The 26,090-nt window shown below is 49.5% G+C and overlaps 1 long non-coding RNA gene across 1 annotated transcript; it reads right to left on the reverse strand.

Moving 5' to 3' along the window:
- Positions 1 to 212: 212 nt before the first annotated feature.
- LOC135821095 (uncharacterized) lies at positions 213 to 25,665 on the reverse strand. The gene is made up of 3 exons (XR_010554296.1): positions 25,556 to 25,665; positions 16,214 to 16,312; positions 213 to 335 (listed from the first exon to the last, which is right to left on the reverse strand). It is a non-coding gene; the product is annotated as an uncharacterized LOC135821095 (long non-coding RNA).
- Positions 25,666 to 26,090: the final 425 nt, after the last annotated feature.

Raw genomic sequence — 26,090 nt, forward strand, 5'->3', positions numbered from 1 at the left:
ATATAATGCCGGCATTATCCACTGGACCCTATGTACGTCCAGATGCATTCATGCCGCTTTCAGGGCGTCAAAGGCTGTACAAGTTGAGGCTGCCAAATGTGCACTATTGGCTGGATTTCATGGAGCGCAACTGAAGTTGCCAGAACAAAACCATTCCATTGAAGCTCTATTTGGCATGCCATATTATCATACTGATAACAATTGTAACATACCTTTGCAGGATCTGCCGTCACCGTAAAACCCAGAGTTACACGTGCAGTTGTAGGACCTAACCGTGTTGGTACACGCAGCATTGGAGTCGCAATTATGAATCTGATGTAGACATTCATCTCGCTCTAGACCACCAGCCAGGTTGAAACACAAGGAGTACATAAATGTAATGAGCCCCAGGCTGAGAAAAGGGTGCTATTGGTATTTTTGGTTAAATTGAGTTAGATAGCATACCTAAAACTCAAAATCTCACTGATTCATATGCGGAAAACCGTGTTGAAAAATCTCGAAGTATTTAATAGTAACGGCCACAGATGTGAAGGCAACTTTACAGAGCGAAGGTCTGTACCCTGCTTTCAAGTGCCCTTTTCTCAGTTGTGCGAGTGAGGCCAATAGCACCCTTTTCTTAGCCCGAGGCTCTAAAATGTAGGAGGGACAAATCAAACTCACGTAATGGATACAGTTAACACTAATACACTGCCGGTAATGATTGACACTAATTCTAGGAAGTCATGAAATCTGCTAAGCTGGCGTTTGAGTGCTTCTCGGTTCCATTGTTGTATTTGTTGTTGTCCCGTCCAGTGCTCGGATCCAGCGGATAATGCTCCGAAAATGGTTTGTATAGTTCTACTCATAATGCTCCAAAAGCTACTCTATAAATGATAATTTCATCCAGCACTTGCGCAAAGAGTGAATAGCAACTGAATTAAGCGGTTGCCCGTTGACAAACCCCTTTTTTACGATGCATTTGCGTGATGCCCACCATTTTCTGAGTGATGAATTATAATGCTGATTAAACGTAATCAAGTAGCGTGCTCAATTGTCCGAAGAGTGCTCAATACCCATATAGGGGCAGAGGCACACACAAGAGGGAAAGAGAGAGAGAGAGAGGTAGTGATGGGGAAGCTGTGTTTTGTCATTTCCAAAATCGGCCCGATTTTCTCGCCTAATCGGCTTTTTGATCGGCTAAGAAAATGTCCAAATTTGGCCATACTATGAGCCCCAAAGTCAGAATTTGGCTCAAAGCGGTACTTGAACTCTTGAAGTCACCTCATACAGTATACTGAGTATAGATATGTACATTTACATGCTTTGAGAAGGGTGTTGTGAACCGTCTGATTCTCTAAAGTGTCAGGAACGAACGACCACACTGCACACGGCACGAGGACAACTATTGACTCTTAACGGTGTATTTCACTTGTTCGAACATAATAACTAACACTAAGATCACCAGGTATTTATAGCATGCAAAAGACAGCGTATATCAGAAAAGCGTACACATAATATATAACATGACATGATATGACAGTGTATACAGTAAACCAGCATGTACCCAACCCTTGGTCGATCAGACCATGCAGTAATCGCCACCAACTTCCAGCTAACTCCATCCCATGATATTCCAGACACCTGGACCGTTTGGCGTTACCAACATGCTGATTGGCCTCTGCTCACACCCTTCTACCAAGCAACCGCGTGGAACGAACTGATCACTGATGATCCTGACTCCTCTTGCAGTAATGTAACTAAGCGTAGTTTTGTGGGCATGGGACGCTGACTCCGCAAGCACTCGACTAATCTTGTTCTTCAGGCAGAGTATAGATGGGCATGCTTGGCTTCTGTGCGCGACTATCCAGCGCTAAGCAAGCACATCTCCAGCACACCAGAGTGAAGCCTGCAACAGGCAGTCTCCAGGATTAGGAGTAGTGGAGCCTGAGCAAGCACTCCGGAGGGCTCGGTAGAGACAGCTCTATCCCAGTTCTCATCGACAGCCATGGCAATGAGCACACCAGGAATACCGAGAAGGCCGAACTCATATGCCAGTACTTCGCTGATAAATGCAGCCTTGAGAATGACTTTGACGCCTCCTGCATAATGCGCTCTGTTCGCCTACGCTCCCAGAACTTGCTCACTACAATCCACTTCCGCCCAGCCACAATGCGCCGCATCCTGCTTGCTTTCGACCCCAGGAAGGCCACTGGACCTGACTCAATACCTGCCATGGTGAAGATTTGCGCCTAACCATTGGCTCTCCCACTTTCCCGGCTATTTGCCCAGTGCTTCCGCAATGGCTATCAACCTGTAACTTAGAAACTTGCAAATGTTGTGCCTGTTCACAAAAAAGGGTCAAAGTCCAATCCCAAGAATTACCGACCGATTCCCCTGTTGTCTATCACATCATACCTTGCCATGATCACAGCCCTCCTACCCCCTCCAGCTCCAGCCCCGGCCCGGGCCCGCACCCGAGCCAGCGTGCGCACAGTTGCGAACCACCGTCCACTCCAGCTGACCAAAACCTCAGTCCCACCTCAGTCTCGGAACAATGTCCTTCCATTTTCTCCCGTGCTTTTTCCCCTCATGCTTATGCTTATGCTTCCCTCCCTCATCTGGTGTGCCATGTGAAGATGCTGAGAACTCTGGTCGCCGGTTGAGCATGGCAACCCCCACCAGCACCATCTCACCCCATGCTAGCCCCATGTGCGTGCCGGTGAGTTGTGTATTTTCTTGAGCGCCCGTTTTTCCCTCTTCATTACAAGACAAGTGCAGTTTAGCGCGTACCGGTGTTGGCGTATGATTTCCTTTCTTCTTTTTGCTTTTAGCATTTTATCGCTCCACAGGTACACTCGATCTCAGGTACTCTCTTGAATTCTTTTCATAGCCAATGTTTGCGGCGAATTTTTCGGCCGGCCGATTTGGAAAATGCCTAGCTGTGTTGCAACTCCGAGTCTCACGCAGTCAGGATCATTAGGCAACGTGTGATCCTGATTGCTGGAAACTCGGAGTTGCAACGCAACTTCCACTCTCGTCCTTAGAAAGGGATATACTGCTCTCGATTTTAGACCAAAAGGAAGAAAAATTACACATTGTCGAACCTCCAGCAAGGAATGCACATTGTCAAGTTGCCTCTGAAGCCGCCCCAACTTATCTCACGCCAGCTCCGTCACCTCCAAGTATACTGCAGTCAGACCTCGCTTAACCGCACACATCTGTTTTCCACAAAAATATCCGGATAGGCGAGGGAACCGGATAACTGAACACACATACTGTACATGCATGTGGCATGTCAAAAGCAGTGACATTGTACATACATGTAGACGGGTCCTATGCAGTACAACTAGCCTGCACAGTATCTAAAACAAGCGAGAAAAATGACAAGTGCATGCAACTGAGTGCTGTTCACATGCACCCAGCAGGTCAAGGACCTCATTTGCCTGTACAACTCCCTGATTCTAGCTTCTGCAAGGCACATGCAACCGGATACGACGAAGCTTTTTGTACACATTTCAACCAGTTTGTACACAAAATCATGCACCGGTATGCGGATCGCGAGGTCCGGTTATGTTGTATGCATAACATATGCTGCACATCGGTAACCAGCGATTTTCTTCCGTATGGCGAGGGATCCGGATAAACGAGGACCGGATAAGCGAGGTCTGACTGTATGACACAATCCCTTCTCCTGTGGCTCCTCACCCTGGAAACCTTGAAGCAAGCAGGGCTGTAGTAGAATAGTGGGTGTATCTTATGTTCCCTTTGTAATCCTGGTAGTGAGAGGTGAAAACCATCATTGCTGGTGATGCCTTCATTCGAAACAGTAGGCATTAGGGCAGTTCCTGAGACCAGATCGCCGATCAAGATCCCTCCCTTCCACAGAAAGCCTAGTGACACGTGGTGAGAAGCGGTTATTTCGCCGCTTTCCATCCTTTGTTGTCTTCTTCTCCTTTTGGTGTTGTGTTGATAAATGGGTGACCAGAATATTCTTTTTTTGACCCCTAATCTTTTTTTGCCATAGTTAAATTGGCTCACTATCCGAGTTCAGAATTAGTCGTGTGCACAGGTAGTCGGGTACCCATGCTACCCGTGAGGACCTCGTGTAGACTGGTACAGAATAGTACCCGGAAACCTGAAGTCGCAGATGACATCATGTACAGTGCACGTGTGCAAATTCATGTAGTACTCTGCACGTCTACCCAGCATGTAAGGGAAAGGGTGCATTGCGGTGTTACCATGGAAACATTACCCGATCTGCCACTCGTGCAAAACTACTCGAACCCGATACCCGAAGAAAATGACTTGCTTATAACCATGTATAATTCTAGTTGAGGCACAACAAAAACCACCTCTTTGTCTGTTTGATAATCACTTCACGAACATCTCTTTGATCCTCTAATCTCCACATGATTTCTCGCAAAATCCCAAAACACGTCCGCACCTCGGATTTGTGTAGCAGCTTTGGTTCGGCATGCTGCATAAGTCTTGTACATTTACCTGACTACAGTTGCTACACATTGAAGTGCTAAAGGTGTTGCATGTCTACTACACACAAAATTATGTACCGGTACAATTCGTTTTAGCTAAACTGTTACACAAATCCATGGAAACCAAGGAGCCGTGCGCGAATTAAACAGACAAAGGTGAGCATTCTCGCTGTGCCCCAGGGTCGGGCGATAGTGTCAATGGCGATACTAAAGTAGACACTGATTCATTGATGAAATTGGACGAGGTTTTAGGAGAAACTATGAACAGAAACAGCTAGTTACACATATCTACAATTATCGAGTCCAATCCAGCGGGCTCAAAAAGAACTAGATCCTTCATAGCATAAAAACGTTGCTCCTGGACTCACACGTCTCTGGATGAGAATTGTCAGATGACATATGACGCAGGTACCTTGCATTTAGATTGTGGAGCTTCTGCTTACATAACTGCTTGATGTTCTTTCTCTTCTTATTGTTAGGTACCTCCGCCCGTGGTACGTCATTCTCACCTACGTCATTCTCACCTTTCGTTCCGTTGGCCTGGGTAGCTACTTGCGCACCCATGTTTGCCATAGCTACCCAGGCCCTATATATTGCGTCAACTCTCTTCAGATCTCTCTCTCTCTCAACTCTCTTCAAAATATCTCTCTCTTTCATAATGTGGTCGTTTATTTCCTCTTTCTCTCCGTCTCTCTGTCTATGATAAATGTCTTCCCACTACTAGTACCTGTCCCAAGTTGTTCCTTTGTGTACATGTATTCTCATTCATCATTTTGTAATTTCCGCTTCACTTATACTATTAATCGCATTAATAAAACTCCTTGTATGACTCAACATTATCATTACATTCTATATTTTTTAACATAATTATGACCTCAGATGGTGAGCCAAGGAATATTTTTGTCACATGGAAATTGTGGGTACAAGTTGTTCCGTATTCCCCGGAGCCAGGTTGCATCAGTACCGTAACTGTAATACCGACTGCGGATACTTTCCGAACCCACGTTCAACAATGGAGACAAACTTTACTGGTTCGAGTTCTCACTCTCAAAACACCAACTCCATCTTGGATTATCTTGGATGCACTCTAACCATGCCCTAGCAAAATCTATAACAAGAACCTAGCTAGAACTGACTGTAGAACAAAGAATACACAGCTACATGTATAAGCAAGCGTCGATGTGTATAGGGAGTACAAGCAACACTGTCAATGGTGAATGCGTGACGTAGTCTAATGAGTACGTGTTGGCGGTCAGACACTTGACCTTATCGTATTATGGTATGAGTCATGCACATGTATGGAGCTTGAGGCAGTCATGCATGGCTACAGGTGTAGTGCTCGATGAATGCACGCAAAGTGCAGTCCTGTAATGTGACCTGTTGAAACCTGAACGGTACCAGGCGTCACCACGACTCCGACATACCTCCCTCGCGAACGAATCATAGCCTAATCAATGTATGCGAGTGAGACAAACTAATATTCCGAGTGATGTTCTAACTCCTGGGGAACTGCTATTGGATGTCACACCTAACATCATTGTGTCAAATGCATGCCGTAACGTCACTAGACATATCCGGGAACGAGGATACGTCTTATCTAGCCGGTTGGATGTATTGTTCACTCTGATTGTGGATTGCTTGCTAACACTACAGTCACAGCCTTACTACCTCATCGCCACTGCCGTACCACCATCCACTATTTGCTCAGCTGGTGACATTGTCCACATTGACGTTGGCTGTGGCTGGGCAGTTCTCGGAGTCGAGCTCCACCTCACCCTCTGTTACCTCCAGTGGGATGAGGCGATGAACTGATCGTCGATACTCCTTGCCTTTGATCTTCACGTTGACTGCACGGACGACACCATCTTGCCCTGGGTATGTGGCTGTGACGCGTCCCAGAGGCCATGTCGCGCGCGGAGTACTCTCATCCATGACAAGGAAGACCTCACCCTCCTCGACGTCTTTTGCCTTCCTGTACCACTTGGACCGGACGTTTAGCGCCGGGACCATCTCGCGCAGCCACCTCTTCCAAACTTGCCTTGTCAGCACTTGTAGAAACAGCCAGCGCCGTCTGGGGTGGACCTTCTCCAGATCCTCTGTCTCCGCCTCGAGGTGTGTGACTGCAGCCGCGCGTCCCATCAGGAAGTGGTTTGGCGTCAACGCTTCTGGATCGTCGCTGTCAGATGATACGGTGGTAAGGGGACGGGAATTCAGCATTGCCTCGGCATGTACCAGCGCTGTTGAGAACTCCTCATCCGTGAGGCCAGCCTGGTGCAGCACATGCCAGAGTGCGCGTTTGACTGCCTTGACCATCGTTTCTACTACACCACCGAAGTGGGGCGTTCTCGATGGGTTGAAATGCCACTGTACATCTCGCAGCTCGGAGTGGGTGGTTAGGCGGTCTTGATCTATCGTGCAGGCGGCTTCGCGCAGCTGTCGCTCTGCGGCGGTGAAGTTCGACCCGTTGTCTGTCACTATGAACTCCGGGGTTCCACGCCTCTTGCAGAATCGGGTCATCGCCATCAAGAACCCATCTGTGTCGAGCAAGTTGACGGGCTCCAGATGTACCGCTCTGGTCAGCAGGCACGAGAATACGCAGATATACCGCTTCTGCTGCACCTTGCCTCGTCCCTGGCGCGTCAGAAATGGACCGGCAAAGTCGATGGTCACCTTGCTGAAGGCGATAAGTGGTGACGAGGTCCGGTAATCCGGCAACCCTCCCATGATTGGAGTCAAAGCCTTCGCGTAGCCTCGTCGGCACTTGACACACCTGTGGCGATGCTGTCGCACAACGGACTTCCCGTTTATCAGCCAGTACCGGTTGCTGAGGTTGGCCAGCAGGTGGTTGGGACCCATGGAGTGCTGACATCTCTCGTCTTCGTCATCCACGATCAGGGCTGTGACCCGATGTTTCGGGGGCAGGATGATGGGGTGTCTTGTCGTCAGCGGCAGATGGTGTGCAGTGGTGAGTCTCCCACCGACCGTCAGTACGGTTGTGCCATGTGCCTCCTCCAGCTGGGGTCGCAGCTTCAGCAATGGCTCGTTGGGATCGGGTTCCTTGCCGGACTCCAGTCGCTTGATGACCTTGCCATACACCTCCTCCTGGGCCTTCCGTACCCAGAACACGTCGGCCGCCTGGACCTCTGCAGGGGAGAGAGCGGGTACTGTCATACCGTTCACTGACTTGGCAGATCCAAACTTGCGTCGTGGAGCGGGTGTTGGTCTGTTGGCGCCAGCCTCCCTCGGTATACGGACGTTACGTACAAAGCGCTGACACCAAGCGGTGACACGGATGAGCCGCGTCCAAGACGAGAAGTTGGAGGGGTCAAGCTGGTACTTCCCTGGAACCGCGCTGAACGACATAGCGGATCGCTTCTTCAGCTCTGCCGGCAGACTACTGGGAACCTCGATCGGCCGCGCCGGGAATGCACTCTCGGGTCCGCGTAGGAACTTCGGGCCATGCCACCAGTCGTCATCGGATGCGAGCTGGGCTGCAGATAGGCCCCGGGTGCCCTTGTCCGCAGGGTTGATTGATGTCGGAACGTGCCTCCACTAACGGGGGTCCGACAGTGCTTGGATCTTGCTGACCCTGTTGCCCACCTCGACTTTGAAACGGCGGCTGTGTGAGCGAAGCCAGTACAGGACATTGAGGCTATCACTCCAGTACGTGATGTCGGACGAGCTGATGCCGAGGGCTTGGGCGACTTGTTCGGCTACCTCGGCGCCGAGTACAGCTGCTCGTAGCTCAAGCATAGGGATCGACTGTCGGTGTAGCGGGGCTGGTTTAGCCTTGGCCATGGCCAGCGTGGACCGAGCCATGCCGTCTGGATAACTCGCCCGTACGTAGACTGCTGTTGCGACTGCTGCGTCGGATGCGTCAACGAACACATGGAGGCTGAGCTCTGCATCGGCCGGATCCCGGTTTGGGTCCTTGAATGACCTGGTGGCTCTCACGGCTTCTAGCTTGGGCAGTTCCTCGAAGAACTTCCTCCAACCCTTAGCCTCAGGCTCTGCGAACTCCTCATCCCATTCCAGCCCGCGGAGGCAGGCGTCCTGGAACATGACCTTTGCTCGGATGGTGTAGGGTGACACTTGCCCTCGTGGGTCAAACAGAGAGGCCATCTTGCTCAGGACAGTGCGCTTGGTGTACTGCGTGATGACGGGCACCTGGTACTTGAACGTGAAATGGTCGCTCTCAGCATCCCAGGCGACTCCTAGCGTCTTCACGCAGGGTAGCGTGGGGTGTTGGTGGTCAGCTACCGAGATCAGCGTGTTCGGCGCCCGGTCGGCTTCTGGCACAGACTTCATGACCTCTGCACTGTTCGACATCCACTTCCGTAGATGGAAGCCTCCCTTGGCCAGTGTCTCCTGGACGTCAGTACGTAGGCCCACCGCCGCCTCTGGCGTTGGCGCAGACGCGAGTAGGTCGTCCACATAGAGGTTGTCCATGATGATGGTGTGTGTGGGTGACCCTTCGGCGGCATAGGTGGCCGCGACAGCCTGGACGGCCTTTCCGGCGAGGTATGGCGACGCCTTACACCCGAAGCACACTCGCTGGAATTCGAACACCTTGGCTCTTCCGTCGACCTCCCACAGGAATCGGTGATACCTGCGGTCTCTCTCAGCCAGCTCCACTTGCAGGAACATCTCGCTGATGTTTGCCATCAGAGCCACAGGTTCCTTACAGAACTTGAGTAGGCAACTCACGATGTTGTTCTGTAGTGCTGGGCCGGCGTGCATCTCCTCGTTGATCGAGACGTCGTTCTTCTTGGCCGCCGCGTCAAACACTATCCGCACCTTGGTGGTGGTGCGGTCCTCCTTGATCACGGGAAAGTGGGGCAGGAACCACTGGTCATCCGCATCGTTGTGCACTTCCGTCTCGGGCACCTCGCGGATATACCCCTTCGTCAGGTACTGTTGGATGACAGCGGCGTACGCTGCTGCGAGCTCAGGTCGTTTGTACAGGGACCGTTGGAGACTCGCCAGTCGTTGTTGGGCCATCGGTCTGTTCGAGGTCACGTGAGGCTTTCTGTCTTCAGCGACCCACGGGATGCCAATGGTGACACGGTTGTTGTTGAGGCTCATGGTGTCGTCAGTCACCTTCTCGGCTTCACGCTCAGCTCGAGACATGGTCTCTCCCGTGGCTGTAGAGCGGATGGTGTCTAAATTGAACATGCTACGCACCATGGCATTCAGCTCCAGGGTTGGCTCGGTGGGCTCTGCGGTCGCGGCATGTGTGGCGTGGTGGACGGTTGGTTCCGCCGATGTTCCGCTCCCCTCCAGGAGACCGAAACAAATCCATCCGAGTGGTGTCTTTCTTGCGATTGGACCATGGCCAGGCCCACGGCGTTCGGCTAGCAAGGCGTGCAACTGTGGAACGTCAAGGCCCAGTAGGATGTCCACAGTTGGGTTAGCTGGGGTATCCGGATTCATCCCGCGCAGGTGTGGCCAGCTTGCCTTCTGCGCATCCCAGTCCACACGTTGCATGTCGGCGGTTATCTGAGGGAGAATGACCGCCTGCACTGGGGTTGTTGCAGTTGAGTCTTTGTGACAGATCTCTATGGGAGCGATCCTGGACTCGTGCTGCAGACAGCTGCCACCGAGAACAGTCGTGCGCACGGACGTGGTCTCACCGGGTGGGACATTCAGCTTCTCAGCCATGTTGGTGGTGATGAAGCTGCAGGTGGACCCAGAATCCAGCATGATCGTTGCTTGTAGCTCGACGTCTCCACATCTCACTGTCCCCACAGTCGTCATCAGAGCTGGTAGGTTTGCTGGGGTTTCGGCATGCAGGGCGCTCGCTGCAGAAGCCATATTCGCGGTGTTGGTGCGAGCGGCGTTTTGTTGGCTACCGCTGCTAGGCCTGTCAGAGTCGTCCCTGTGGAGCAGCGTGTTGTGCTTGCCTTTGCACTTCCTGCAGTGGCTCGAGGTGCAATTTCTGGCGAAGTGGCCGTCCTGTAGACAGTTCACACACAGGCCCAAGAGGCGCACCAGCTCTGATCGCTTCTGGACGGGTAGCTGTTGGAACTCCTTGCACTGCGCCATTGCGTGCTCTTCCATGCACTTCCTGCAGCTCTTCTTCTTCCTTGGGGAGTCAGAGGTGGCGTCGCGGGTAGTGCCCGCTGTTACTGCGGCCAGGGTCGTTGACCTTCTAGGCGGTGGGGTTGGCTGAACGGCGGCCGTCTTGGTGGAGGTTGGTGTCACCAGAGAGGCGGCTTCCGCTCGTTCGGCCAACCACTCAGACAAGACACCAAGGTCTAGTTCATCCGTACTAAGGCCCTTGGCCTTCACATACTCGCCCCACTGCATTCGATGGGGGAGCGACAGCTTGGCCACCAGCTCATCACGGAGCGCAGGGTTGTTCCTGTGGCCATGGCTCTTTAGCAGCTTCATAGTGAGGACGATGTTCCTCACAGATGTGGCCAAGGAGTGCAGGGCGTCCGTGTCCTCTGCTCTGGCTGGCTTCAGCGCCTTGGCCTGCTCGATTAGCTGTTTCACTACCAATTCCGGCCGGCCGAAACGACGCTCCAGTGTCCGGATCGCCTCGTCTACATTGTCTGGCACGGCCAGGAGCAGCTGTACTGCCTCCTGGGCTGGTCCCTTCAGGCAGGTCTGCAGGCGCTGGACGTTCTCTGCGTTTGAGTATGCGCATTGCTCCGTGCTGCTTCGGTACAGCGCGAGGAACGCGGCCCATTCCTCCGGCTTGCCAGAGAAGATTGGCAGCTTGCTGCTGGTGGATGACTGGCGTGCAGCCAGCTGTCTGATGCCAGCGTTACTATTCTCGACCTGGGAGGTCTGCCCTTGACGTAGGGCCTGGGTGATTGCACCTACAAACTCACTGGCCAGGTCTGCCATCTGACGGGCAGGATTGCTGTTAACTGTGCTGCCAGTAATAGTACCGGTAGTAGAGGTACAACCACTCATGTACGCGTCTTCGACCTCACTCGCATTACTTGCTGCGCCCTTACCACCGGTACACGTCTCCGTAGCTCTGGCACTAGAGTATCCACGTGGCCCTGACTCTGAGTCGGAGTCTGAGACTGTCATGTAGCCGCGTGCACGTGCACTCGTGTCGCGACGGTGCTTTCGTGGTGCGGGTACTGGCATGGATGCGTGTGGGTGACTGGGTGACGTAGTGCTCGGGATACCGCTATGCCTTGTGCTTGCGGTCGACTCGCAGCGCTCACGTCTCTCCTCGTGGACCTGGGCAGGCTGTGGTTGCACTACCGGTAAGCCTTGTACTGTTTTAACAGGCTCAGTGACACTACCAGACTTCGGCGCTCGTCGTTGTCTGGCACGGCTTTCTCGTAGGGCATACTCCGCTGCGAATAGCCGCTGCCTCAGCTCTGTCATCGATCGGGCCAGCTCATCGTTGCGTTCTCGTTCTGCCGCAAGATCCCTGGCTTGCTTGTCGCACGCTAGCTCGACCATTGCCCTACTCGCCTCAGCTTCCTCTAGGTTCGTCTGCAGTGCGTAAGCGTCTCGCTGGCGCCGCTTCTCGACGATCGCGGATTCATCGATCATCGTCTGAAGCTGTAGTAGTTGCTGCTGATACGCAACTTCCTTGGCCCGGAACTCACGTTCTACACTGCGTAGACTACTGCCAGTACTGGATCTCGGCAGTTGCTGACGCTCTACGAATGTCCTATCCCAGGGCTCGGGCCCTATTCCCCGCTGAATGGACTCGCTTAGATAGTCAGCGTAAGTGGCATCGGCTACAACAGCAGTGGTGTGTTCAATCGTTCTTTGAAGTACCTGTGTCTGTGCCTGTGCCTGCGGTTCTGGTTGATGAAACGGAGGTTCATTCAGGTGTTCATGAATCGGATCTTGGACTACGCATGGCGGTGCCTGGTAGTGGTAGCTGTGTGCCGGAGTGAATGCACGGACATGCTGGACATCTGAGTCCCTCTCTACATGTGCGCCTATCACTACGTCTACCGGTGGTGGTGTGCTAGCCTGACAGGCGGCTGCATGGTGTAGACTTACTGCTGATTCTGACGTTACGTGCGTAGATCTATGGGAAGCCTCTCCTTCTGATGGCTGAGATTCTACACCGACTACCGTGTGTGTCTCTGTTGGTGTTGGAACAGCAACTGAACTAGGTGCAACTACATCATCGTCAAAGTCGATAAGCGACGTATCTTGGGCTGCAACCGCCTCATGCAACTCACCCGCTTCCTGGAAGACTTCTTCTCGCATCGCAGGAGAGCTGGAGGTCTCAACGGACCTTTCCCTCAACGTCCCTTCGGCTTCCGACATCGCCTGCTCCGTCAACCGGGCGATTTCCAGCCGCTTTTCCGCCACAGCCTGTTCCGCTTGTAACACGGCTATCCTGGCGCTGAGCCTGTCAGCTGAATTCGCGGTGACGGCTTGGCTCCTACTTTCGGTCATCCTGTCATCTCCACCACTAGCACCAGCGTAGGACTGGGTGTCTGTGTACCCGAATTTTGGCGCTGCGACGCCTTTCGTCGTGCGCTGACTCCGCCTGAGCTTCTCCATCGTGGACGTGATCCGGCTCGAAGGACCACTATGTTCCGTATTCCCCGGAACCAGGTTGCATCAGTACCGTAACTGTAATACCGACTGCGGATACTTTCCGAACCCACGTTCAACAATGGAGACAAACTTTACTGGTTCGAGTTCTCACTCTCAAAACACCAACTCCATCTTGGATTATCTTGGATGCACTCTAACCATGCCCTAGCAAAATCTATCAAGAACCTAGCTAGAACTGACTGTAGAACAAAGAATACACAGCTACATGTATAAGCAAGCGTCGATGTGTATAGGGAGTACAAGCAACACTGTCAATGGTGAATGCGTGACGTAGTCTAATGAGTACGTGTTGGCGGTCAGACACTTGACCTTATCGTATTATGGTATGAGTCATGCACATGTATGGAGCTTGAGGCAGTCATGCATGGCTACAGGTGTAGTGCTCGATGAATGCACGCAAAGTGCAGTCCTGTAATGTGACCTGTTGAAACCTGAACGGTACCAGGCGTCACTACGACTCCGACACAAGTTATGCGATCGAGTCCACCAACTAATCCGTTGGTTAGCACTATTGTGCAGTGTTGGGCTTCTATTCAAATTAGGCTTCTATTTAATATGATTATTTCTTCGTATGTCAACACTAAAACCAGGCTGACGTGTCGATCATAATAATTATTGTCTTCAAAATCACTGTCATATTCAATTCAAACAAGGCTTATGAGGCAGGGTTTTACACACAACACAATTTCCCGGTTCACAATATTCTTCAGGTTTGCGACGTCCTCATGCACAAGTAGTACTATGCAGGTGCACTGCACGTGCAACCCAGGGTCGAAACTGTACTCCATTTGTGTATGTCGCGTGTCACGTGTCACATGTCGCAAAAGTTGAACTTTCTTCAACTTCTGCGACAGGTGCATTGCGACAGCTTGCAACAGCTCGCGACAGACAGTTTCTTGTTGCAACTGTCGTAAATCGCGTGTCGCGTCATGCGACCCGACTTGCGACACATGCGACGAGCTGCGACAGCGACACACGGTTCACAATATTCTTCATGTTTGCGACATCCTCATGCACAAGTAGTACTATGCACGTGCACTGCAACGTACACTGCACGTGCACCCAGGGTCGACACTGTACTCCATTTGTGTATGTCGCGTGTCGCATGTCGCGAAAGTTGAACTTTCTTCAACTTCTGCGACAGGTGCATTGCGACAGCTTGCGACAGCTCGCGACAGGCAGTTTCTTGTCGCAACTGTCGCAAATCGCGTGTCGCGTCGCAGAAAGTTGTATTGTGAATCGGCCTTTAGTCTTCCAGTAAGCCTCTCTTTCGCGGCCTGCCGAGCATAATATACCTCCCCTTGCAGCTTGGCGCACGGACTGTACCCAAATGAGCAAGACGTTGTTGCATCGCTGACTTCTTCTGTGAATTGCATTTCGCGGGTTCGCCTCGCACGCATCCGTCACAGATCGCGTCGCATCGCGTGTCACATCGCAAAAAAAGCTTCTGTGAATCCCGCTCTTTTGAGATGCGACACGTGGTGCGACAGCCGCGAAACCGGGAAATCCCCGAATCGCAACCATCGCGGACCCCACTCAACTGCCGCAACAGAGCCATCGCGGAAGTTGAGCTTGGCTCAACTTTTGCGATGCGACAAGCGATTTGGCGTACGATGTTGGCCTTTTCTACTGCAAAGTTGTACTAAGGTTCAAGAGTTGCCTATCAATTTATAGAAGTTGTACCGCCCGCGCGAATACCGTTGTGGCGTACCCAAATCAGCAAGACTTTGTTGCATCGCTGACTTCTTCTGTGAATGGTATTTCGTGAGTTCGCATCGCACGCGACTCGCGATGCGATCTGCGATGGACGCGTGCAATGCGAACTCGCGAAATGCCTTTGGTTCATCCCAAGAAGTCAGTGATGCGACAACATCTTGCTGATTTGGCTACGTCACCATGATATTCGCGCGGTTTGATACAATTTGTCCAAATTTATATGACAACATAAACAGTATCGGTTGTACCCAAATTTTCGGTGCGTTTTATTATCGGTAAAAATTGCCTGTACCGAAGTTACCGAAAATGAAACACCACCGAAAACTTCTGCTTTTACAGTATCCAGGTCGTTTTTAGCGAGCAGCGGAGTAATAAAGAAAGCACTCTCTCAGTCTCTGACAGAAACTAACTGAGGCTGTGAGGGGATGCAAATCTCAGCATGATCATGGCAGATATTCGGATTGCTTCACAGCCATTTTACCTCCCTCCGTATATTGTTTTCACAGCTACATGTATTTCAGTTCATTTTCTCCCTGTTGACGTTGCAACGTTGCACTTGTATTTAGTTTGCCCGTACAAGAGGCTATTAGACACCCTTAGCAAACAATGGTAACGCTATTTTTTACGGTACTCGTATACCTTGATCACCCAAATAGCGTTGAAGCTGCAGCGTATAAACGTTATGGGGGCTGATTTATCGTTGCGACCAACGGTACGTGTTTTGGCCAAATATTGCATAGTCCGTACGCATTTCACCTTGTATCGCGTATATGGTGACAAAAATGGTTGTACCGCGCGAAATCAAAGCTATTCTCGTGGCAACAGCATACTGAAAATAGCGTGCATCTTGCTAAAGATCGAACCCAAATCACGGTGTTTTCCCCCTTACGATAATACCGTTGAAACATAACGTTTTTTGCTAAGGGTGTCTAATATACCGTAAAATCCCGCCAGAGCGCCCCATCTCTCCCATCCACGCCCCTCCCTGACTTCTTGTCAGGGACGTGATTGATTGTATCCTCGTATGACCAGATGACTCTGTGATGCCGTACTGTACTGCAGACGCATGCTCGAGCCCATTGGAAATGTACGTAACAGTGCCCACCAAGGAGTAGTACAATACCAGTTTCTTTTTCAGGGGATGGCCCACGCCTGGTAAGAATTTCAATCTGAGAAGAAAGAAAAAGGCCCAACTCTGCCGGTTATTTGGACTCACGGGGGTCGCCATGGCAAATAATAAAAATAAAACTGCACACATTTGGGCTCTCCGCCTTCTCCGTGAAATTATAATACCGTAAAAAGAAAACTAGAGGGGAAAAAAGAAACAACAATGAGGAATAGGAACTGGTTTAGGAACCACTTGCAGTCAGTTATACGGGGCAGGAATTGTGCCCTGATGACCCTGGAAAAGCACTGTCACCACTTTGCTGGCATGGTCTGAGTGGAATACGTACTACTCGAATACCACTCACCTAGGCAAGTGTAGTTGAACAGATAACCGGTACACGAAGAGCATTTGTCCAGTGAGGAAATGATGCCACAGTCTTGCCGGCAAATGGCCTCAGTCAAATCTATGTGAAAGAAGACAAAACCATCAGTTGTTATCTCGTTTGGATGAAGCTCAATTCTCTGTTCTTTCTCGTGCTAGTAATGTAAGGCAGTTGAATGTTCTAGAAGCTGCCCAAATATGTTTATATAAGCCTGATCTTTTAAACAGAAGAAGCCAGTTGTTGATCTGAAGTTGTTTTCGTAGGTCTGCAGATCACTCATCAACATCATATCACTTGGAATAACTGATAGTTTTGGAATTTCGGAACCCCGACACAACACACTTTCTAGTTCTTCAAAAACAGTTCCAAGTTTTGAAATTCATTATATCTAACCGGTTTCTGCTCTGTAGAGCTTCATCAGAGATATGAATGTGAATACAATTGGAACTGTGGTTTTGTACCAGTAACAAAGCAAAAATGAAACTATGCAATGCAGTTGATACAATGTAAACTTTGTACAAGTGCAGCTGAGTCATAATGAATTTCAAAACTTAGAACTGTTTTTGAAGAACTAGAAAGTGTGTTGTGTCGGGGTTCCGAAATTCCAAAAATATGTTTTACATGTTCATGATGTATATCAGGTTGCAACCATATTAAGCTAGGAACAAAAGGGGGGAGGTTTTGTCTGACTAAGACTTTACGGTCTTTCAAAAACAACATTGGTTTGCTGGTTGTGTTTTTATTTGAATTCGCAAAACCTTACGGACTGACATGTCCGATGACAAGGAAGCGAATGAGGTCCAAGGAACCCAGACATGGGAAAACGTGGAAAGAGAAACAGATGAAAAGAAAATATGCAAAAAAAAGAAATAAAGGAGAAAAAAGGAAAGGTAAATCGTGTTCACGGCTCTTAGCAAAGGAAAAAGGAAATGAGAAAGGAGAAAACGAGAAGATAAATCGTGGTCACGGCCAAAGCCCAAGTAGCGGCAGGACACAATATACACGTACCTGGGCTTACGTACCACAACAACAAGAACAAGCATGCATGAAGCATGGGCCGTGCCGCCCAGAAGCGGGAGACACCGACAGGAAGAGAGAAGAGAATTTTGTTGTCATCATTGCCACACCCGCACGACCACGCCTCCTCCACACAGTCACTTTTGCTGTCACATCCACTCATAGTCTAGTTAGTCCACGTCCACTGATGTTGACGGAGGTAGCTCTCTTGCTACGGTGCTGCTGTGTGATAGTTGCATGGATCCAGCTAATGCCTCAGCTTAAGTCCGGGAATTCAGAATAGGAAAACGGCTGTACCACCCCGCTCTTTTATTTTTTAATTTTTTCGCCTATAATTCATTATCTTTAGCCCTTAATTTCAATTATAATTGTTTTCTTATCCTTCGCTTTCTTGTTATTGCCCGTTAGAATTTGAGAAGTAAATTAAACAACAACAAAAACAAAAACAACAACAACAACATCAAAAGCTCGCCAGGAGTAAGAAGCAAGTTTTGAAGCTCTGAGTGTCGTGACCACGTCCCCACCCTAGAAGCATAATATGCACTGCTATTCTAACTAGTATTACCTATCTAGCATGGATGACTCCCCAGTGCCAGGCAGCCCAAAGCCTGAGCCCCCAGAGCCACTGTGGAGGTCGATGTCGCCGGCCGAATTGAAGGCCAATACCGTAATATTTGAGATAGTAGAAATTGCGGACACCCTCATCGACCAGGGTTATGCTGACGTCGCCTCCGTCCAAATTACCGGATCAGCCTGTAAGGTAACGTTCTGCAGCCAATCTACAACTAAGTCCATTGCAGAACACGGTTTCTTTCTTGGCGAAACACATATCTCTGTCCGCCATTCTCTCTCCTTGCAAGTGCATATCTTTGACGTCCCGATTTGGATCTCCGATTTGGATCTCACAAAATACGGTACGGTGCAAGGCACCATTCGCCACGGCCTTACCCGCACAAAGTCGGGCGCATTTGTCGGAACAGGCGTACGCTTCGCAACTGTTCGCCTGAACAACGGCTGCAGGCAGGTGCCATCATTCGTGCGGACAGCCGAAGGCAATACCTTCCGTGTGAAGCATGAGGGCCAGGCGCCAACTTGCCGCCTCTGCAACTCAGAAAATCACCTTGCCGGCTCCTGCCCTAAATCGAACAAGCTACAACACACACGGACCCGCACTTCAACCAACACGCGGCAGAACCAAAACAAAGACCCAGCACCAGATCCAACACTGGCGACAGCCCTGCCAGGCCAGGCCAGCTTACTGTACGCACAGGCAGCGACCCCGGCCCCTGCCAGCATAGTCCTAGGGCCCATTTGAAATTTCTCACTTTTACTTGGCACATGTTTGCTAACATGGATTTTATGATCATTCCTGGATGGTTTTTCCCTCCTGAACACAATGGCATAGGTTTCGATTGCCGAATTGTGTCCGAACATGGTGAAAAACATCAAAATAGAAAAAGGCCGTTATTACCATGGCAACCTAACTAGAATTGCTCCTATATCCATTTTTACTGACATGTATATGGCCAAGTAGCACCTCATTTTGCTCAGAGCAAGCAGTAGATACAGTACGGCGACAAGTACTGTACTTTTACAGTGTCAAAACAAAATTTCCAAAGTGCAGTGAAACTTGGCTATTGGACATGTACATGTACATTACATGTCGCGTCGAATGTTAGCATTGAGGTACGTGTACATGCATGTGCGGCTAGCAGGTACATGAGACTATTTACAGGCATGCATTATTATCAGACTGCAAACACGAGAGAAGCGTCAGACGGTTCGGCGTTACACTTCAACTGAGAGAATAGGTATTGTAACCCACTGGGTACTAACAGGAGAAGAAAAAGGTGGTAGGAAACTGTCAGAGTCTAAGGAAAGAAGTGCTATAGGACAGTTGCAACCTGAACTAATTTACTCGAAGTACGTGGAGATAATACGATAGATCTCGCAGCAATGTAAGAAGGACAACACTATTTGTATGCGATGGCAGTGCTGTAACGAAAAATGATGAAAATGAAAATACCAAAATCCTTTGCATACTAGTAGATATTAAACAGTCCAAACATTGGCTAGCTTGTCACTATACTTAAATGCTTTGAAAAGACTTCAAGGCTGCAGTTGGACAACGCTCACAGGTGAATAGCTGCAGATTAAAAAGCTGATCCATCCCAACATTGTGATGCGAATACTTTCACTTCCATGTGTTTCACTTTAACTGAAGTTGTTCTTCCGTCTGAGCTTCGGAAACTCTACGCCGTACAGCTGAGCCCATCTCTACTCCGCCATCTACACCATCACTATTGGCTCTGCTGTCAGGGACAATTCTTTAGCCACTAGTACATGAGGTATTATATGAACATGTTTTCCCTCTTCACCGCCGCTCTTGAATCGCATCAACTACGTGCCGTGATCAGTTCAGGAGAGACAAGCCATGACATTGGACATCGGACTCTTTCTTGCAGTTAGTGTTTTATAAGTATAACTGTAGTTTCACACTGCCTAGGCCCAGCCATCAAATTCTGTGACAAGGAAATTATTCTTCTACTGCTGGTGTTGCATATTGGGAAAGGTTACCTCCAGGTACTCGGATTTCGTTTTTGTAACACTCCACACCACATAGCTACTCCCTCTCACTGCAGCATGGCACTCCTAAGGCAGTTGTCCTAGAGCTGTTGAGCTGGTAAATAGGCTTTTTTTTGTGCAAATGGTAGCTGATCACCACGGTCGGTGTGTTCAAATCATGGTACTAACACTAGCCGCTCTTGTAGATTCGAATCAAATGCTCGTCCACTGTAACACCTCCTGTGCAGCAGAACTCACAAAGTAAATGCCTTCATTCCAGCCCGATGAAGTTAGCCAGGTCTGAAACTTTCCACGGTTGTAGATTAGTCCGGTGAATAGTTACAACTGGCTTGGCAAGCTATGATGACTTTCCCCTGCTTTCCACACATAATTGTTGTGCTGCTCCTTGTTGGAATCATGCTTACTTTTCCGGGGAGCCAAGATGACATTGTAATGAAGGTTCTGCTGAATTTAGCATCGATCCATTCGTGGACGTTCCGACGGCAAAAGCGCCAGCGAGTCAATGCAAAACTTCGAAGAAAGTGTCCAAACGAGGTAACACATTTCTGGTATGTCACAACTACACTACTTGATGCTCAATCTTTCCAACTCTCGCACAAAATCTGTGTACGCGTCGGTTCGCATCCTGTGTATGTACGGTGTTACTATAGCTCCTGGCACATAAAAGGGTAAAAACTCCCAGGTCCAGTCAATATAGTACCGAGAAAGTCTTGAAAATGCTTGAATATAGCCGATGAGAACTTAGTTTTTTCGGCAATTTTGTATTCTTATCGAGGGTGATTTCGGGACCTTTGGACGCGATTGGACACGCCATACTGGGCCAAGATACTCTTGGAGACATTATCTATCAAATAACACCGGAAAATCCTTGTTAGCCAACATGTGTCAAAGCATGTATTTTAGAGGTCGATTTTTTTAATTGACCCCAGTACTAGCACACTCGTACAGGAAATCACCGAAACAAGCAACACACAGACCCAAAACGACGATCCAGCACCAGATCCGACAGCCTCCACAGGCTAGGTCAGCTTACTGTACGCACATGTAGCGTCCCCTGTGACCTCTGCCAGCTCACCTGCACAGGAAGTCACTGAACACAGCCAGCCCAGCAAAAGTGCAGACCAGAACGGACACACTGCCAGTGCCTCTGATGAGCACCAAACTCGTACTCGTAGAACTAGTACAGATATCGATCGAGCCGACGAGAGCGCAGTCCGCGCACTATCACCCAGCGCAAGCATGTACTGCCACTCGCCAGGCTCACCTCGCACGGCAGCGGAAGACGACAGCAATGACGAGAGCCTATTTGAGGAAGATGGAAATCGCGCCGAACAACTCCTGCAGAAGCTCAATGCAGCGGAGGAAGAATGGAAACTCTACACCGGACGTCGCAGACGCAGACGCCACCAGCTAGAGCAGACGCCCCCAGGCGCACAACAGCCACATGACTCTAAAAACAAAAACAAAATAAGCTAGCTGACCAGAGTCCTACAGGAGTCACCATGGACCATGCCTGAACTGGAACCAGCATCAACACCAGGTCCCACCAGTGAAAAAAGAAAAAAAATTATGAAAAACGGAAATGAACAAATAGCATCTCTTTCTTCTCCTTCAACGCTCGCAGTCTCTACCCCAAAATGGACAAACTGTCAGCAATAGCATCGTCAACAACGCCACCTTATGATGTCATTGCTGTCTCTGAAACATGGCGTACCCAGCACGACCCAGACTCCCTGTTTGCCCTCAGTGGATACACACTACATCGTGCAGACCGCCCAGACCGCCAAGGTGGAGGAGTGATTCTCTACGTGAACGACACTATACCTCATGAACTCGTCCCTACAACAACCCCAGACAGCTTTGACCTATTATCGCTGAAACTGTCAGCCAACGACAGCACCATCAACGCAACATGCGTCTACCGACCACCCCGTTGCGACCATCGGCTATTCTGCCAGCACCTTGAGGAACTGATACGAGCCATACCAACAACAACGCAAAAGATTATCCTCGGTGATTTTAATGCCAAGAACGCCGCTTGGTGCCACTCTGACACGACAGATGCTGTTGGCGAGGATCTAGCAGTGCTGTTCCAAACTTACTCTCTACACCAACATGTCACATTCCCCACTCTTGTGCAGAATGGGCACCCTAAATCCTGCCTAGATCTCGTCGTCACGGATGTAGACAGCGACTATGTCCTTATCTCTAGTCTCCCGCAGATCGGCAACTCGGACCACCTATCCATCAGGGGTTTAATCAAGCCAGTCGCTGCACCCCATCGAGCCGTACCACCTCCCACCCACAACACCACCCATTGGAAACGGTCAAACCAAAGCACTAAATCACTCTCCCTCATTTACAAAACATATATCCTTCCTGTAATTGAATATGCATGCATTGCTGTCATCCCGCCTTCAATCACAGCCCTGGACCGTCTTGAGCGAATCCAGCGCAAGGCGGCCAGAATTTGCCTCTTTCTCCCCCCCCCCCCCCCTCTACACCTCTCTGAATCATTCAACACTGGTCCATCGGCTCAAATGGCCGACGATGTTCTCTCGCCGCAAAGTGAAGCTCACCCCTCTTGCACACTCCATAAAATACCAATATGCCCCACAACACATACGCATGCTCAACACCCAGCTCAAGTAACGACCCAGTGTAACCTTCGACACGCACGCACTTGGCACCTCCCACCCTCCAGAACCGATCGCTGTAAAGACTCCCCACTGTACAAGTCCCTAGAATACTACAATGCCCTCCCTGCTAGCATTCGTGACGTCTCCTCCCGACCTGCTTTCAAACAAGAAATCTGCTCACTGCTGATTAACTCAATCTGCTCCTGCAGCGCTCATCCTCTCCCATATTTGTAAAGTTCAAAGTGATGTAAATCACTTTCCAACTGTTTAACCCACAATCTCACCTTCTCATAAATTTATCTCTTATTGGCGATGGTGCCATCGTGAGAATAAAGAATTCAAATTCAAAAAGAAACAACAACAACAACAACAACAACAACAACAACAACAACAACAACAACAACAACAACAACAACAACAACAACAACAACAACAACAACAACAACCACAACAACAACAACAACAACAACAGCAACAGCAACAGCAACAGCAGCAGCCACAGCAACAGCAATAGGAACAACAAATGAGTAGGAGTAGGAAGCAGATTTTGGTGCTCCGAGTTTTTCCTTAGATTTCTGCGGATTGAGGCTTACCCAGGTACCAGACCCCAACCACGGGCGCAACATTAGTACTGCTGCCCGTAATGGCGAGCCACGGTGGAAATCACTTATCCGAGAGGACATGAAGGCCAACACCATAGTTTCCACCAGTCACGCCGGTATCAAGACTGTGGATGTTGCCGAGGCCCTTGTAACCCAAGGGTACACGGACGCCGCCTCCGTCCAGATCACAGCTTGCTCTGTGAAATGAAGAATTCGTTGAGGGTAGCGGCTTTTTGTGCTGGTGTCGTTGCAGGAGTTGCTTGACTCACTAGTTCGGGTATGCGTTGTTTTGTAGCTGTAGTTAGGTGCTTCATGAGGCGGTGTATGGAAGTAGAGGAGGCTGTTGAGTTGTTTACAAAATCGGATTTTGCACGATGCAGGAGAGTGGTAACATGGTTTCTTTGGCCAGAGAACGTTTTCTAGTCGTCAGGTGAGCGTGAATGAAGGTGTATTCTGTGTTTTCTGAGCTTATCCTTGATCTTTTTCAAGCGGCCCTTTGATATTCATGGTAATGCTGGCACGTCCCCTTTGTCCGAAGGGGGGGGGGGGGGGGGTGAGTGCACGTAACTTGGCAGTGTTCTTGGGCGATGGTCAGGACTTTGTCGCGCCAGGATTGCTAGAATGAGTCAACTGGGCATGGGTCATGTTGGTTTAGGGTGGTGGTTGAGATCTGTGCGTGAAAGGGCTGCTGGAAGAAGGTGGATAGTGCTGTCTGCCCATGACTAGAATGTGGTGCTTCCGGATCGTGAAGGGGAGTTATGGGGGGCAGTTGAATATCGATGTGGCCACTGATAGTAGTTTGGTCGGATGTGCCAAACGGTGGAAGTGATTGGATATGAACATCATTGCTGTGAAATCAGGCACGTTAAATTAGGGTGCAAAATCCTGCATTCTGGGCACTTTCGGCATTGTTTTACGATGGTGGTCGTGGTCGGGCGAAAAGGTGGTCTGGCCAAAGCCGGACCGGCCGGAGCGTCTTCTACGCCCCTGGAAATGAGGAGATAACAAGGTCTAGGCATGAGAGAGGTGTTTGTCGGTGGATGTAAGTAGGGAACCTGACATGTTGTGTGAGGCCGTATCTGTGCAGAAAAGTTTGTGTGTCGACCCCAAGGTGATCTGTTCTGTCTGTGGTGAGCCACTCACTGTTCTTGGCATTGAAGTCTCCAAGTAGTAGGACATAGTCACCTCCGGTTCTAGCTGGTTTAAAGTTGCTTTCCAGCTCTGCACAAAAGAGGGTGCCATCGCTACGGGGGGGGGGGGGGGGGGGGGGGTCGGTTAATGGTGGCAATGACGATGGAAAGTTCATGGGTGGAACTTCCCGTCCATACGCTGTCTGCTTCTGTCATTGGGATTTCCAGTACACTTGTGGTTAGAACATTCCGCGGTATACAAGGCAACTCCACCACCAAAGCGCTGCCGGTCAGCTCTGGTCAGGTTGTGGCCTGGGATTGCATAGAGACTGTCAGAGTCTGATGTGTCAGCTCAGGTTTCCGGGACTGAACTGACTGATAGTTCATTGGGAGATTCAGAGTCAGACGAACCGATAAAGTACTACTACTGTGAATGAACACATTTTGGCCGATGACAAACTTTGGCCGATCTCGAAAGGAAACTTTTGGCCGTCATTTAACTTTGGCCGATTTGGGTTTTCAAAAAAGAAATCGATTGGTATTTGTTGCCCTTACATGCAGCGATGGCTCAATAATGCATCATTTGCCTCTATGACAAATTTTGGCCTGCGATTTACTTTGGCCGGTTGGTACCCAGCCGCGAAATCAGCGAAATTAAATCGCCAGCGAAAATTAGTTGATTTACAGTAACTGGTCCAATTTGCTGAATAAGCAACGCACATTGGTACTCAGAAAGTTCAAATTCACTGACATTGGTATTTGCTTTGGAAGTTGTATGTTTTTTTGGTTATTGCGGTTGAAACTTATCTGGACTCAGTATTTCGGGTGTTTCCTCTGAGGGGAGCGCCATGTCTCATCGGCCTTGGTTTTCTCCTCCATGGTTACATGACCATGGCTGTTTCGTCGACGGCGATGAGCGCAGGGCATTCAATCCGCATCGTCAGAGGCAACAATGCAGGCCTCATCGTCAATGCCTGCCCCAATGCCTCTAGGCTGAGGGGTGGCGGACGTTGGGGACTGGGAGCGATTACCTGCAAGCTGGAACTCTCCGCTACCTCAGTTTGGTCGACAGAGGATGGGTTGTTGTTGTTCTGGTTGGCATGCCCAAAGCCAGAAACACACGCCATCACACCGATATCTGTATGAACCCTGGCTAACGCCAGACGCTAAGTATTGTCTTTTGAATAGCTTCAGGATGAATAATTACTTGTTCGTACTTTCAAACAAGAACACGCTGTTTTCAGTAGATTCTGTTTGCTGAAAGGAGACCAATAAGTGTGCACGAAGGGAATGTGTAAAGTTCAACGGTAAGCCCTGGAATGTGTGATGTGGTATAAAGGGGCTACTTACTTGAAGCAATATAATTATTTACATGACCTCCATGTAAGATGGTGCCTTGTGAAAAATCCTTCGGGAACTTGAGAGCACACAAGCGAAGGTTGAGTGAAACTGCGCTGTGAAGAGATCTGTGCATGTATGGGACACAAAATATAATTAGAAGTTGCAAGAAACTACTCAATAGCCATGGCCAGTGTAACAGTATCCACTATAACTGGCACAGTTGTCCTCCTATTATCATTATCACCTTTGATATTATCATCAAGATAGAGTTTGCTCACGTATTGCCACTGATGGCCTTGTTGTGATGCGGCATATTCTGATTGGTACATTCTGATCGTTTTTTTACTTGTGTGTTACACTGTTGTATTACATGATGCATGGAATGTTTCGGTTGCCTTTGATTTGGTCCTAACTTGCAGCTAACTTGGCATTGTTACTGTATAGCATAGTACTATGATCGATATTCTAAAAAAAGTGTTGTGTGTTTCTCTCTGTTGTTTACCTACCATCATTGTAATATTCATAATGATGCATGGCTCCACAT

Source organism: Sycon ciliatum, chromosome 7, assembly GCF_964019385.1.
Source record: "Sycon ciliatum chromosome 7, ocSycCili1.1, whole genome shotgun sequence".
NCBI lineage: Eukaryota > Metazoa > Porifera > Calcarea > Leucosolenida > Sycettidae > Sycon > Sycon ciliatum.